Below are 11,993 nucleotides of genomic sequence, written 5' to 3'. Positions count from 1 at the left end.
AGTTTATTTTTAAACTTGTACTCAGAGTAACCACCGGTCCAGGCCGGTGATATCGAATCTCTATATGTAATTTCCCTTGCCAATACTACGAGCTAGATCGATATATGCAGGCTTGCATTGCGCACGTTGCAGGTTGCTGATGCACTTTCTGTGTATTCGACAAAAATTGGATCTCTTAAATAAAAGACTATATAATAACTTATCTTGCAAATTTTTATAAAAATCAATTTAATCAAAATTTAATTTACCAATTTAATGTATTATAGAATGTATTATTTAATATTATTAATTCTTAATAAATCGATAAACAACTCTTATATCAAAACGGAAAGATAGATTAATCTCAAAAGGTAGCACAGATTGTCTCTTTTATGTTCTATTCGAATTTTTTCTTCAACTTATAATAAAAAAAATTTGTCGATATTAATTTTAATTACAGGAAAATTTTACCCGGACACAATTTTGTACATAAAATGTTCAAGTATTATTCTCGCGTTTCTAGCAACCTACGAACGAGATTTATAATAAAATCGCAGCCGTACAGCCATACGGTACACCGTTAATAAATATCCCCGCAAATTTTCGCGCAAATTATAGAATCATATTAAGTCATATCGGGTTTCTTCGAAGCTCGAGAGCTTTGAGGGTCCACCATGTCGCTCCCCGCGCCATCGAAATGCTTTACGCACGGACGCGCGTATACATCGATAAATCCGTGGCTTTTCTACGCGGACCGCGCATTATTTATAGTTTCGTAAATTCATTTCCGCGACGAGGAAATGGTATCGTCATTTCGTTCAGAATCGCTATTGGTTATATGCCAAAAAAAAAACATAATAATATACCCACTCTCTCCCGCAAATCCGCGTTTCCGCATCTTTCCCGTTCCCTCTCCCTTCCTCCCTTCCTCAACAATAAGCACCAAGCCCGTTCGTGCGACGAGCGCCGGGAATACGGGGCTGAATTTCAAATTAGTCGATCCCGCTACGATTCCTTCGCTGAGCACACCGATCTGTGTGTACGGCGTACATAGGATGTTTCAGAGAAACCCTGCTCCTGATTTCAACCCTCAACTGATACACGGTCTTCTTAGGGGGAGAGTGTTCCCTAACATTCTACCCTTCGTGTTTTATCAAATGTGTTAACCATGAAATAAGGTAAGAGAACTGAATATTTCTCTCTTAAGTATTATTAACGCTTTCAGCCCTGATTCGGAAAGCATCATTTTATTGCAGAGATCTTATGAGATTTAAATCAAATTAATGGATTCAAATATTTAATCCAATATGTGCATATTGATTTAAATAGAATTAAATGTGTTTTATTTGTGTTTTTTTCATACTTATATCTTCGAGAAAATTATATATTGTATATGTATACATATATATTACAAAATAAAACAAAGTATAAATAAAATATTTTCTAGTAAATATTTGAAAATTTTAAGAAATAACGAAAACTAACGATACAATTTTAAATAGTATTCTACGATTTTTGTAAGCCATATGCGCCTATTTCATCAAAAGCTCTCCAAAAGCAAAACGATGGAGAGAACAGATTGAAAATTATCAAAAATAGGAAAGGAGCGTCTGATCTAAGAAAGATGAAAGTAACAGTCATGTTACAGATCATAGGTCAACACAAGAGAGAAAATGAGGTGCAGATGCGACGAGACATAATTAAAAATGCTCGAGCGCCGCGGCTTTGTACTAAACTCAGCCTGCACACGCGAACATCGCGGAGCGAGCTTTTCGAAAAACTCGAGTTCTTTGTCTTATTTATCCCTCGGAAGCGAGGAGATCCTTTCCTCTCGGCCGTCTTCTATACCATACTATAGCGCTGTATTATTTCAATTTTGCTTGCTGCTGATTTTTTGCAACGCACGATGACAAATCTAGAATGACGCTTTGCGAAGAAAATGAGGCGCTTTTTACGCGCGCCCGACGAGTACATCTCTCGATTTTTCTCGGCTTATGCGCGCGATATATTGCGAGCGACGACCTGGAATCAACGCCGTGAGAGCCATTTGAATCGTTTACGTTTGAATCCTAGACGTTTATCATTTATGATTTAAAGAGAATAATATTTGATATTATCGTGGGCATGCATACATCTATCATTTGTAAGTTAGAAATTATGTAATAAGATTATACAAGATGTTTCAACATTGAGAATCGATATTTTCTTAATAAGAGTATTTTACAATCTTTGAATGATTAAAGTGGATTTTAAAATCAAGCTTTCAAGGATGCGAGTAAGTAAAACCTCGGTCTCATCTCTGTTCAAGTAAATTTTACAGTAACAATCTCTGAATCTGACGCTTATTATAATATCTAATACTGAGAAAGATATGAAAAAAACATATCAATTTTTCCCGCTGAGGAACACCAATTTACAATAATATTTAAAAAATCGCAAAAAAAAAAAGAGTTATTTGATAATATATGATAATATATGTAAATTTTGTTAATATAATATTTTATATCGTACATGGAAATTTCGCTAAAAAGCAGATATAAAAATTATTACGTATATTATGACAAAAATATCTATGAGAAATCACGCAAATAAAGTAGAATAATAATAATCGATACGACGTCCCTCCCTCTTGCTGTTGTGCTTGGGGCTATCGCTATTGAACTGTCAATTTTCAGCATCATGTTATTACGAGACGAGGCAAGGCAAACGTAGAAAGAGCGATTTTATTAATTGAAAATTTGATACGCAAATAATGCGACGTGATATTTATATATTGCATTAATCACAATAATCTAAGAGATTCTTCCAACAATGAAAAGCTTTCAAATGTGATTTTCGCGTTCCCGGTTCGCAAGTTTTGCCCCCTTCCTCTAGTATTCTACGGAGATCCGCGCGGTATTGTGTCAGAAGTTTAATATCTTCCCACGGGAGATCTTTTGAGCTAGCCGCTGTGCCACGTGACCATTGGATTTGTACAATAGACTTTGACTATGGATGACGTAACAATTGAACAGTCCGCATCGAACAAAAAGCAGACAAAATTTAAGAAATTAATATATAACTTGAAAGAAAATTGTATGGATTTATATTTAAATTTTATTATTTATTACACAATAGGTGTGCTCGAAGACCATTAATAATAAAGTTATATTATGCGTGTGTCTGTGTCGATATTATTACAGAAAATTAATATTAGCATATATATATATACATGTATATATATATATATATATATATATATGGTGTTCTAAACTTCTCTTATTGAATTAATATTATATGTAAATACACACACATTTTTCCATATAAAATTGTGACTGTCATATTGAAGAAAATCAACAAATATTATTTTCGATTTAAACACAAATTGATATTTTTGCTATGTTCAATATTTTACCTGAAAGTTCCGTACTAATATAAATATAGGGAAATAGAAATTCTCTGTCTCTGTCTGTCTCTCTCTCTCTCTCTCTTTATAGCATAAAACTGCTCTAAACTCTAATTAAATGTGCTCCGTTAGCGCTAATTAACTCTCGTTACGAGAACACGAAAATTCGTGAATACTGTTCTCATAAACACAGACAAACGAACGCACAGTACATACATACATACATACATACATACATACATATACATATACATATATATATATATATATATATATATGCATATGTATCATATTATGTAGGCGCGTAAGCTGTATTAAAAAGATAATTAAGAGTAAAAGACAATGAAAATTCTGATCGAAATTCAGAGCAGACACCATTGTACTTTTCGTCCTTATACTCGAATTCCTTTCTTCAATTTTGCCATAAATGAACGCAGTGTTCCCGTCATTATGGCATTGTAAATGAACGTGATTTCTCGGTATCGATAACAATTATTTTAGAATCAGAACTTGAGATTCGTAGACAATTATCGTATAACGCAGTCATAAAAAATTGCATATATAAGTAATTTTTTTATATTACAAACAAATCTCTTCAAATTAAGAAAATTATTTCAAGAGTTTTTATTTAAATTCATAAAAGTATTTTTATAGACTAATTAATTTTACTCGATTGAAAAGATTGAGTTCACATTGAAATTTTTGTGTAGGAAAAATTTTTCTTCAGACTATATTAGAAATTAGAGATAAAATCAATACATTCCAAAAGCACAAAATGCTTCCGATAATACTCTTTTTATCTAAGACAATCTTTGCAAATATTAATTACAGTGCCGATGTTAAATTATCTGTATTTAGTGCAATTCTTCTTAGAATTGCGCAGATTTATCTGAGAAAACAACTTCGAGAATACTTCAGGATAATTACTTTGCCCCAGAGCGAAAGCTAAAGCTAACAAGGCCCGTAAGTAGAGGTAACAGGGCGACGATGTCTCTAAGGATTCGAGCGGTTTACGGAAATTGAAACTCCCCGATACGTTACCAATAACATAATGATCAAAACATAACAGGGGACTTATAAACAAATTTCAGATTATCCATACTGAAAAACGTTGAAAAAAATAAGTATATAAAAAAATAACAGTCTTAATATCTTCTTATTGTGTAATACTTATCTTTTATAATAATAATTTTTTTTCTCTCCCCTCTAATTATAATAAATTCAACATTGTGTTACATAGAAATACTCTCATGTTTTAGAATTAATTTTACTTTTCAAATATAAACATTTGTAGTTGAGTTAGAATTGATTTGCAAGTTATAAATCAAATGATAGGCATATTCGATTGTATGTGAATTGATGCTACAGCATAAATATACCTTTGTTTATGTTTGAATACGCGTACAAATAAACATGTCGAGATCGCGCACGCGTCGATTATATTACGCGCGTGAAAAGAGCGTTATTTACAACCAATTTCTATACATCCATTATTAACGCCGATACATCGTAAAAAGCGAAAAAGATAATCGATCAGTTATCCGTAAAAATTTGGAGTCACGGAGAGAAAATAGCAAAATCGTGAATCACTATACTTTGAACGGCCGTGAGTACATATTACTGCATTTAAGACGCCGGCTAATTAATTATGATTGCAATTCGCGAGGCGCGTGCGGGCTCGTTGATGCAGCCCCCGTGTTACGTAACCAGGTGCAAGGCAGGAGGTTGGAGATGAGATCGTAGGTTTATTGATTCGGTTTTCTCCGCGGTGGAGAGAGTTTTTTCCTCCCTTCTCTCTTCATCCGTCCCTTCTTTTTCCCGCCTCGCCCGGTCCTTATTCTATCCGTTACTTTTTGTTGCGCGACTCTTCTCCCCCTCCTCCCCCTTTTACCCCCGCAACGTTAGAAATAGGACGCAACTTTTGAGGGCTCACACCTTCGTTGATTTCAAACGATACGGAATTAGTTACATCGACTACGCACGTTCCTTGCGATAAATGATATGAGGCATGTCTCGATTTGTATAAAGTAAAAATAGAATAAAAATACTAATGTTATTATCAAGGTAAATTAATATTTATCTATTAATTTAATTTTGTTCTCCGTCCATTATAGAAGAGTATCATAAAATAGATAAGTATATATAGATACGTAACGATTGGGCACAAATATTAGCATGTTTCGCGAGTACTTGAAACAAATATTCTAAAAAGCGATTAATGAGAGATCCTAAATATTTTATTGTCGGATAATATCAGGTAGATCAAATTTTAATAGCTTTATTATTACGCTGATCAAAACGTTATAAGTCTTCTCCATATAACAATCTGACATTATAAAGAAGATTTTCCATGTTCGCTATATACGAAGACGTTATATGATACCTTTCTTCCATTCATCGTAGCAGTCTATTCTGCTTTGCCGAACTAGTTATTAAATCCTTCGTTTCACTTAGAATACAATGCTATTAACATTTCCTTCCTTTCCCTCCTCCTTTCTTGCCGCGGTAAATTTAACAACGACGGAAGCATCATAAGTTTCACCAATTTCCATTAACTCAATACACATCATACCATCATAGATTGTATCTTTTTCTTACATTTTTCAACAATTCGGTAACATCTCGCTAATTGATGTAACTATATCATGTTGCCACCATAAGCAATACATATAGAATGTCCAATAAAATTGAGCAATTACAAGATATATATATATACATCAATATAATTCGACATGAAAGTAGTATATAATTAAGTATTTTATTTTATTGTGAAATTCTGTTTTCTTTTTTTTTTTGCATAATTTTTTACTGTACAGACCGTCATTTTAAATTTCGATGTTGCATTATATAAAATATGTATGAAAAATAGAAAAGATACAAAAAAAAAAAAATATCTTAGAATTTAAAAATCTTTATATGATTTAATCAATTTTTTTTTTTTAAGTAAAAATCCATGTTCTTCTATGTTCCTTTCTCTCTATTTTTTAAAGATACCGATGAAACATTCTGTAATACATTTCATTACATTTACAAAACAACAATAAGAAACGAGAACAAGAAACTAAATGATTGATTAGAACTCCATAGTTCACAAGCGCTATAATATCTTCTTAGAAGAGACATGTACGTAAGAACGGTCAGGAACAATAAATGGTTTCGGGAAGCCGCTGTTGAAGTATGAAGCAAAGAGAACACAACATCGATAAAGGGAGCAGGAAAAATGATAGGAGCGAAGAGAGCGGATCTGCGGATGTTACGATGTAAGGAGTAACACGATATTCCCAATCCGGCGCGGAAGCTTTAGAAACGAGATAAAGAAGGGCTCGCGAGTGCAATAAATCCCCGGGTTTCCTTCCTCTTCCACCCCCCCCCCATCCCCACCCCTTTCCCCATCCCTCCCGATCGTTTCATCTGCAACCTCGTCGTAAACCCGAAAGAAGCTGATGTCGACGCTGCTGAACGAAATGAATTTACTGTTTACCCGCTTGCGATACGATTCAAGACTACAGCTATGAAATATAGTTCGAGAGACGTGGTTTAGAAATCATTTCCTCCCCCTCTTCCCACATCTCCTCCTCTTTTCCCTGCCGGGTATATCGATACTGAAATGCGACGGCGGCCACGGAATACGAACGAACTAAAATGGACGTGTCGAGAATTAATCTCCCAGCCTGGCTCTAAAGCGAATTGTCTTCCGCTCATTTTTTTTTTTTTTCCCCCGTTCCACAGTGTCGTAATCGACTGCTTCAAAATATTCTCGAAACATCATTACTATATAACGTCGTGATAAATATTACGTTGTATGTCGCGTGTAAGAAAAATTAGTTATTAATTTCTAACGGTCTGTGAAGCAGAATCAGATCATTATGTACCTGCTTTTTCTTTCTACGTAAAATTAAAAATTATAATATATAGCGTAAAGATGTCCATTGTTGAAATTAAAAAAAAAATGAATGATAATACACGATTTTGGTGAAAAAAGTTTTCGTTTCCAAAATCATCAAAGAAATTGTCTCTAAAAATTCTTTCGTATCTCGAAAGGGGAAACAAACTTCTCTTACGCACGTACTACAGTGTCATCATCCCCCGCGTATCCCTGCGTGTTACGAAACTCTCGGCCGACATGTGATAGAGAAAGACTGACATTTAGCGTTAACTATCGTGAACCGTTGCTCCGTTTACGTGTTCCAACTGCGATTGTGGCTCCAGTGGTCATTATGCTCTCTCCGTAGACTTACGCTGCCCGTTCTCACGTCGTTTCAGATCGAACCCTCCGCTCTTTGCCAACTTTGATCAACAAGTTAGAATTATATTGCACGAGGGAACGAATCGGATGAGCATACTTCCTGATTATCAATCAGGAAGTATAGAATCATAGCACTAAATTGGGCCGGATCGAAAGTGAAAGATATGAAGATTGAACAAAAATTTGAAGATTATGATAAATGATAGCTTCTCTCGACATTTCCATAACTCAAGAAAAATAGAGCCTAAGAAAATTAAGAGATCCGTCATTATAATTAAAGTCGGGACATCTCTAATCAAATAAATCGAAAATCATCTTTCAAGAATAAAGTTAATAAAAAAAGAGGCAAGAAAAAAAATTCATTGAAATAATATGACGTATTTACATTTTAGTCTTTTCCAAGCAATTTTTATATTTATGACTTATCTGTAGATATTAAAACGCTTGCGAAAACCAGGTAAAACCAATACGAAAGTTTCTTGTCTTCTCTAAGACTGTACCAAGAATCTCGTTTCAATCATTATTGCGAGAAAATTTACGTAGAGAATGTGGTTAGACGATAATTCGTAATTCATTTGCGAAATTGCTCGTCTCAGCATCCCCGACCGGTTATATGCGCGAACGATCTCGCGCGACGAGAGAAGAAAAGGAAGAGAAAGACGGAAAAGAACGTCACCTTCCCCTCCGTTTACGTAACCGGCCCTCTTTGGCAGTCTGTGGAAGACGCGCGACCTTAAATTGCATTTGAATAAAGCAATTTGTGCACGCGCCGTAATCCAATTCGGCCCTCTCGCTAGTTTTCGCTACGCGAAAAGCACCGATAAATCAACCAGTTGCGCGGCGCATCGACCTCAGCACGCCCCTACGATGTAGCCATACGGCTTAATTTCGTTCGTAGAGCGCGCGTGTGGTACTTGGAGAGATCGGGAAAAAAAGGGTTTCGCGCGTACGAACGAAAAAACTGACATTCGCCATGTTGCGGCCCGCCAATATTCGCTCAATTGCCAATAACAGCGAATTCCGCGATATTATATTAAAGCCGAAATAACCTTACGATTTACGCGAGCCTGAGGGAGAGTCGGGGGGATTTAATTTTACTGTCATCTCTCGCAGAGAGAACAAGGCTCTTTCAAACAAAAATTTCCAGCTGCAAAGATAATTTTCGTATTATTATTTTAATTCCAGCGTGATAAACAACGTGATTATCGAATAAGATACATGTATTATAAAAATGTTTATCGGATAAGATCTATTATATATATAAAAATATTAAAAATATATTATTAAGTAAGAGCAGTATCGTTGTTATTAACGATTATTCATTCAAAGTAATTAAAATAAAAACTGACCGTTCTAAAGTAAAAAAAAAAAAATTCTTTTTAATTTAAATTAAAAATGGATATACGGAATATTGTGTGCCAATTTTAAAATGCGAGCTTAAAATGCTTTAACTCGAATAATGATTGTCGAATGATTTTTGAACATATTAGAGGCGAAATAACGTTTCTTTAATACACACTTGTTTGCTAGCTACTTTACATTTTAGATAAACACTTTCTCTATAAGTCTCAAAAGACACGAAACGGCGCATAGTAAGTCCTAATGTAAAGCGTGTTTGAGCGTGCAGCTTACGATGCGCACGTAACGGCTTAAAGCGCGCGATGATGTCTACGGAGTAACGTGTCCAAGCGCCGTTAAAGGGGTAATCATTATAAATCGTCCTCAGAATGTGTCCCCAAACGCGATCCGCGGGAATTGATAGACTTTATTTGCGTTACGTCCGACTAATGGAAATAAACGTCGGTTTGTTTCTCACGCGTTGATAATTATTACCGTGTTTTCCTTCGTCGATGATGCTTTTTTAATAATTCTGATACATTTATTCGTCATATGACGAGCCAAAATTTATTTCCTAAAGTCATCTGAATAAAGATTGTCATATCGTACATCTTTCCTTTTAATTTTATAAAATAGAAAAATATTATATATATTTAAAGATATTTCAATATTGAATTTTTTAATCTAACACTATCGCGAGGTTATCGTAGCAAATTTCGACGCGTTAAAATAAATATATTCACCACTGAAAATAGACGGCAAGAATCACCAAAAGTGGATTTATCACAGACTTTCCTTAGATAATGACATTATCGGTTTCTTATTTCAAAGACATTGAAAGAAAGTTTAAGACACAATTTATGGACATTATTTTATACCCGATAAAACTTTGATTTTCTTGAATAAAAACGTGCCTTGTATTTCGAGTATATTAAGAGTTATCCTATATAATTCCGCGAATTAAATGCAGACGATTTATAAGCAAAGTTGTCGAAATATGATACATATGTATATAACAATATTATATCGTATCATTTCGCGCGTAAACAACACGTAAAATTATCACCTAAACATCACAACACGAAATAGAACGAGGCAAAAAAGAGAATATTTTTTCCCTGAGTCTTTCGCACAAAAATTGAGCTCGTCGATAAACATTTTGCGGGAGCGAGTATTCCCGATGGAAGCAGGAAACGTAAAGTAGACAGTCCAAGGCAGGTGAGACAGCTACGCTATACGAAACAGCGCTAAGAAACATCGAACAGCCAAGAACCAGAAGCAATTGTTGCAATCGGGTGTGAAGGTATTCGTGTTTTCGTGTGTGTGTGTGTGTGTATGCGTGTATATGTTATGTGTGTGTGTGTGTGTGTGTTGCGTAAAATGCGACGCGTGTACGCAAGTTGTATGCGTACCACCCGGATTTTAACGAAATGTGTCGAAACATCTATTCAGCCGAACACATCTAGAAGGTAACCAGCTCCGCTGTGATCGCGAGACGTCGTCCCCTCGGTACGGTCCAATTTCCAATGTCGACATCGCGCGAAAGTGGCCCTTCGCGCGTCTCTCTCCGCGCGCACGTTATCGGAAAAAAAAAAGGAACGCGCTCGCTCGCGCTCTCGATCTATCCGAATAAAACACCAGAGGAACAAAAAAACTGAGAGAAAATAAAGAGAGATAGAGAGAGAGAAGGGGACGGGAGAAGAAAGAAAAATAGAATAACAAAAAGATAGAAAAAAAGGACAGAGAGAAAGAGAGAGAGAGAGAGAGTGACAGCCATCTCACCGCCCGCCACAGCTCAAAGCACTCACTAAACGTCACGGGAGAGCGCGAACAAAAAGGACTGGCCGATTGACGATGATTGTTGTTGTTGGTCAGTGTCGGTCAATTATTGCTGTCTACGTCAGCGAGTGTCTATTGGCGTCTTGGGACGTGATTTCGATAACCTACAAAGAGCACTGGCTCCTCTCTCTCCCGTGTACGGTCGCCCGCGTAGCGCCCGGACCGACGTACGCCGTGGTGCCACCTGACAGACTCCGGGAAATTCGAGAAAACGGCATTTCCTTCGGCCCATGCGCGAGAACTTTAATCGAATTTCGGGGAGTTGCAGCGCCGACAACGGCGGGGGCGGCCTCGCTTCGCTGCACGTGATCGACTCCGCCAACCGGGAATTTGAATTTTGCCGCGCCTCCCGTTTCCGATACTCTCGCGTCGAGAACGCGTTCCCTCGATATTAGAGAATCCATGCGCTAATCTCTTTCGTTCGGGCCTTTCTGCATATTCCCGCGATTTTCACCCCTCTCTTTTCCCCCTTTCCAGATAGAGAATAAACCCACGTTTGATTATCTCGTGTAAAAAAAATTTTATAGATTAAATAGATATAATTTCGGGGCTGAGATTTTGTCGATTATAAACACGATTTTCCATCTTGAATTTACATCCTCAAACATATAATTATACTGCTGAAACTCTCACATATTTTGTTACCAAAACATCTCTATTATTTACAAAAAAAAGATTTGCCTACCGCAATTTTTACGTTTTTGTTCTCGCCTACGGTAATATAAGCGGCAGATATATAAGAGCCGACATACTTTTGGAAAGTAAACTTTCCAATATTCAAATGATTATCATATATATATTAAAAGTTTCATCTTACATAAAGTAAATACATGATTGTCATCATTGTGTGTGCGTGCTCAACTCACTTAGGTCGGTATTCATAGTCGGTTCTTATTTTAAGACAGTCTTAAGTAATGTCTTAAGATGCTAATACGGCTTTGTGATTGGTTTAGGACATCTTAAAATTGTGCTTAAGACGGTCTTAAATATAAGAACTGACTATGAATACCGGCCTTAATGATTTTTCGGCATTACAGCATATTACATAAAGTAAATACATTCTTATCATCATTGTGTGTGCGTGCTCAACTCACTTAATGCGACTGCATGCTCGAAATCTCGCACCGTTCTCACTGACACACTTTTCACTTATACAAACATTAGACTTTTGATTGCTTTTAACTCGTGAACAGGCACACGACTGTA

The 11,993-nt window shown here is 36.0% G+C and overlaps 1 protein-coding gene across 5 annotated transcripts in view; it reads right to left on the bottom strand.

The window, feature by feature from the left end:
* Positions 1–11,993, bottom strand: part of LOC115242683 (protein Skeletor, isoforms B/C) — a 75,298-nt gene that overhangs the window by 62,812 nt on the left and 493 nt on the right. The window contains exon 1 of one of the 5 annotated variants that reach the window (XM_029819180.1): positions 11,605–11,620. The exons of 1 other annotated variant lie outside the window; for it this stretch is intronic. The gene's annotated coding sequence lies outside the window, so the exon portion shown is untranslated. Of the gene's footprint in view, positions 1–10,360; positions 10,443–10,756; positions 10,776–10,895; positions 10,967–11,604; positions 11,621–11,993 lie in introns of those variants that run through there. 3 more of the 5 variants (XM_029819177.1, XM_029819178.1, XM_029819179.1) reach the window with 3 other exon arrangements.

This window comes from Formica exsecta, unplaced genomic scaffold (genome assembly GCF_003651465.1).
Source record: "Formica exsecta isolate Colony F162 unplaced genomic scaffold, ASM365146v1 scaffold614, whole genome shotgun sequence".
NCBI classification, from domain to species: domain Eukaryota; kingdom Metazoa; phylum Arthropoda; class Insecta; order Hymenoptera; family Formicidae; genus Formica; species Formica exsecta.
The sequence above is the reverse complement of the archived record's forward strand: the minus strand, read 5'-3'. Positions and strand labels throughout refer to the sequence as shown.